A 4577-nucleotide genomic window follows, 5' to 3' on the forward strand; every position below is an offset into this window, starting at 1 on the left:
GCCAGGGATCAAATTCAGGTCCTTGCGCCTGCCAGGCAGGTGCTTAGACCACCCAGCTATCTCCCTGGCCACATCTATCAATTTTAAAGTTAGGAGCTAGGGCTTGACATGGTGGTGTGCACCTATAATCCCAGCACTTGGTAGGCTAAGGCAGGAAGATTACTGGGAGCTCAAGGCCATCTGCAGCTACATAGTGAACTCAAGGCCAGCCTGAACTATACAACCAGACCCTGTCTCAAAAAAATTAAAAAATTAAAAATAAAACTGGCCAGGGATTTAGTTTAGCAGCACAGCATTTGCCTGGCAAGCATGAGGTCATGAGTTCAATTCCTGGTGCTAGAAACAAATACCCTCAGGAACCTTCAGTTTTCTTCCACTATTCATGGGATGGGTGTGCCCAGGGGTAGTGTGTGCTTAGCATGTGTGAATATCTAGATTTGTCCCCAGAACACAAGTGGATGTCACCAACAGTGCCTCTAACCATGGGAGGAGGTCCACCACATGGCTACCAACCTATGCACAGTGCAGCAGGGACAAGGGGACCAGGGACAAGCTGGGCACAGCCACCAGTAGCTTCCTGGAGGCCCAAGTGTGGTGATACCGGTGGCTTCTCGGGCCTCACCATGCAGATTTACCCTGCAATGTGGTTTCCAGCAAGGCTTTGATTGCAGCTTCAACTCACATGATCAATTTTCATTTAGGAAGTCACAGGATTCCCAGGAAAGCTAAACATGACAAAAGACTCCAGGTCCCCAGGCCCACAAAATAAAATATAGCTCAGTGTGAAGGCCCTGGGTTCAATCCCTAGCACTTGAGGGCAGGGAGAGTAACCCATGGAAACAAGGTGCCACATTATAAAACTAACTTCTTGCATGAAGACTTCTATTGAGAAAAAATATACTTGAACTTTTCTACTACAAATAACTCCATGTCAACCACCCCCATATTTAAACAAATTGGCCGGGGAGATGGCTCAGTAGAATAAGCGCTTCCCTAGCAAGCATGAGGGCCTAAATTCAATCCCTGGTTCCGCAAAAAAAATAAAAATAAATGAAGTAATGGTTGCATGAAGAAAATGATTTTTCTTTTTAAAAGGTAACTACTCCTAAGGAATTAGAAGTTCAATTTCCTTTTCCTTTCTGGGATTTTTACACCTCTTACTTTCTTTTAACATTTATTTATTTATTTATGTGTGTGTGTGTGTGTGTGTGTGTGTGTGTGGCCAACTCAGCCCACCAGGGGGCGGGGCTGGCTGGCATGTGGTGCTGGGGGATTGAACCAGGGTCACTGCGCTTTGTTTAGCTTAGCTTGTTCTAAGTAGGTGCTTTAGACCACTGAGCCATCTCACCAGCCCTACCTCTTACTTTCAGTCTGTATGAATTTATGTTGATTTGTTTAAGCCCCTCAAAATGAATGCCTGTAAAACTTGAAAAGACTTCACAAAGGATTGTGGCACATTCTCCAACCCAGTATCTGGGAAGCCAAGACAGGTGCTCAAGGCCATGAGTTCAAGGCCAGCCTGGGCTACATAGTGTGACCCTGTGTCCAAAAGAAAGAAAGGAGAAAAAAAATAAAAGAAACTTCACAATCATGTCTGTTATTTTTTGTCTCTAATCAAGAGTATAAGTTGAGGGCTGGTGGGATGGCTCAGTGGTCTAAGGCACCTACTTGGAACAAGCTTAGCAAAGCACAGGGACCACGGTTCAATCCCCCAGCACCACATGCCAGCCAGCCCCACCCCCTGGTGGGCTGAACTGGCCACACACACACACACAAATAAATAAATAAAATTAAAAAAAAAGAGTATAAGTTGGGCCAGCCAAAGAGCTCAGTAGATTAAAGTGCCTGCAAGCAGGTGCAGAGGCCGGGGGTTCGATCCCAGGGCCTGCTGTATTGGACCTGCCCCTGGGGCCCGCTGAGATGGCAATTGAGACTGGGCATGGTGGTGTGCATCTGTAATCTCAAAACTTGGAAGGCTGTAAACAGGAGATTCACTACAAGTCTGATCTAGTAGTGAGACCCTGAAGACCCTGTAGACCCTTCCCTAAAATACAGGAAAAAAAAAAAGTGTAAGTTATACCATGTGCTTAGAAAACGTGTTCCAGTGCCACGCCCAGCCCCCTGCCCCAAACCACCATGCTGTCCCACCTGCTCAAAGAATATCAGGCCAAGCAGAATGAGCGCAAAGAGCTGCAGGAAAAGAGGAGGTGAGAAGCCATCACTGCGGCGACCTGCCTGACAGAAGCTTTGGTGGACCACCTCAACGTGGGAGTGGCCCAGGCCTACATGAACCAGAGAAAGCTGGGCCATGAAGTGAGGTCCAGGCGGCCCAATTTGCTAAGCAGACAGGTCAGTGGATCGGGATGGTGGAGAACTTTGACCAGGCACTCAAGGAAATCAGGAATGTGGAGAACCGGGCTCCAAGCATTGAGCTGGACATGTGCACCATGGCCACCGCCCAGGAGTATGTCTACAGAGGGCAGCTGCAGTCTACCTCCTCCTAGCCCTCCTCTTTCCCCCTCACCTTGCCATAGGGGCAAGAGGGACACCGATAGGTCATGAATAAAACACAGCGTCCATTTCAAAAAAAAAGAAAAAGAAAACGTGTTCCAGTCACCGAATGAAAAAACACTGTTCAGGGCCAGGGAGATGGCTCAGTGGAATAAGCACTTCCTCGCAAGGGCCTGAATTCAATCCCTGGTTCTTAAAAAAAAAAAACAAAAACACAAACACAAACTGGGTCTCAGGCCAGGAAAACATGCACCAACACCACAGGGCTTCGTGCTGTCCAATCTCCTCTTAGGCATTCGTGGTGCCGTTCAGGTGGCTGCCGAGGCCTTGGCATGCTGTCCAGCGGGTGTGGAGATGCAGGTGCTCCTGGGCACTTTCTGCTGCAGACCAGAAGTGGCTGGGGCTGCGGCAGGCACAGGACGCTGAAGCACTGCTGGTCTATATTCAAATTGGACATGAAGACAACAACATGCAATGTATTTATTGTAACTGTCATACCTATTTTGAAACTGTTTCATTGCTATTTTATCTTTTTTTCCCATTAAAATGAACAAAACATTTAAAAGATATACTCAAATTGGATTGGAAAAGCAAAAAGCAAAACAAAAACCAAACTGGACTGGGACTCATTTCTGTTTGCTAGTTAGCAACCCGACCTGGAGTCAGCCACATCTCAAGTCCTGAGTCACACTAAAAAGTGGAAAGTGTTATTTGCTCATTTTTAACATTTATTTTTGTGGTACTAGGAATTGAATCCAGGACTTCACACTTGTCTGCTACTGAGCTACATCCCAGTCATTTAAAAAAATAGATAGATAGATAGATAGATAGATAGATAGATAGATAGATAGATAGATAGATAGATAGATGGCTTTTTTGTTGTTGTTGTTGTTCTTTTTGTTTTTTGGGTGTTTTTGTTTTTGTTTTGTGGAACCAGGGATTGAACTCAAGCCCTTGCACTTGCCAGGCAAGTGCTTATTCTACAGAGCCATCTCCCTGGCCCCTCTGATAGGTTTCTGAGATAGAATCTCATCATATAACCCAGACTTAATTTGTTGATTCTCCTGCTTTAGACTGTCCCACATGCTGGAATTGCAGGCATGTGGCCTCACTCAGCCTTTCCAAAGTTTTACTCTGCAACATCTCAGACTGCTGGCGTTACAGGTGTGGGTCACAGGGCAGGATGTAGACCATTTCTGGGTATCTTGGCTGATAGGTTTTAACTCTAGTATGAATTGCTGATTATGGCAGCCATCTAATATGGCTGAAGCCCTTAAAACAACAGCTCATCTTCCCAGAGACCACCTCCCTCCTTCTTTTCCAACCCAGCCCAGGGTGCAAATTCCTTTCCTGCCACCACAGGGAAGACCCTAATCAGCACCACCTCAGGTATTTTTAAACATCTCTCTCAAACTCCATCCCTAGCAAAAGTCTATAAAAGCCTCAGCTCTCTGTCTCAGGTCAGAGGATCTGCCCCATCTGCCCTCGATCCTCTCTGTGTCTTTGGAGTTACAAAGGCTTCTTCTTTTCTATTTCTTTATTGCACCATTAAAAAACCTGTCCTTGGCCAGCCACTCCAGTTGCCGGCATGCAGCTCACAGTCACAAATATAAACAGACAGTGAAGGTAGCTACTCCCAGAGGAAATAAAAAGCGAAGTCCCAAAGAAAACAGACCAGCTCCAAAGCAGTAACCTGCACTAATGTACACCCTGAACTCAGCTTGATGGATCATGAAGAACATTTTGGTTTTGGTTTTTGCTTTTTGAGCGTTTTTTAAATGAATGGCCTAGAACAGGAAATACCTGAGTTGGTCACTCTCAGGAGGGTGCTGCTTGGTGCAAGTTTGTTTCTGTTGTATTAGTAGCAATGTAAAAAAATGTAAGTTTTTGTTTTGTCTCTTGGTTCAAAAATAATTTGAAGGCCTTCAATCTAAAAATGCCAAATACAGGGCTGGAGAGATGGCTCAGTGGTCTAAAGCACCTACTTGAAACAAGCTTGGCAAAGCACAGGGACCGCGGTTCGATCCCCAGCACCACATGCCAGCCAGACCCGCCCCCTGGTGGGC

The 4577-nt window shown here is 46.0% G+C and overlaps 1 pseudogene; it reads left to right on the plus strand.

Annotated features, from left to right (window-relative positions):
- The first annotated feature begins 2136 nt into the window (after nt 1–2136).
- Nucleotides 2137–2504, plus strand: LOC101586691 (annotated as a pseudogene).
- Nucleotides 2505–4577: the final 2073 nt, after the last annotated feature.

This window comes from Octodon degus, unplaced genomic scaffold (assembly GCF_000260255.1).
Source record: "Octodon degus isolate 3935 unplaced genomic scaffold, OctDeg1.0 scaffold00113, whole genome shotgun sequence".
Taxonomy (NCBI): Eukaryota; Metazoa; Chordata; class Mammalia; order Rodentia; family Octodontidae; genus Octodon; species Octodon degus.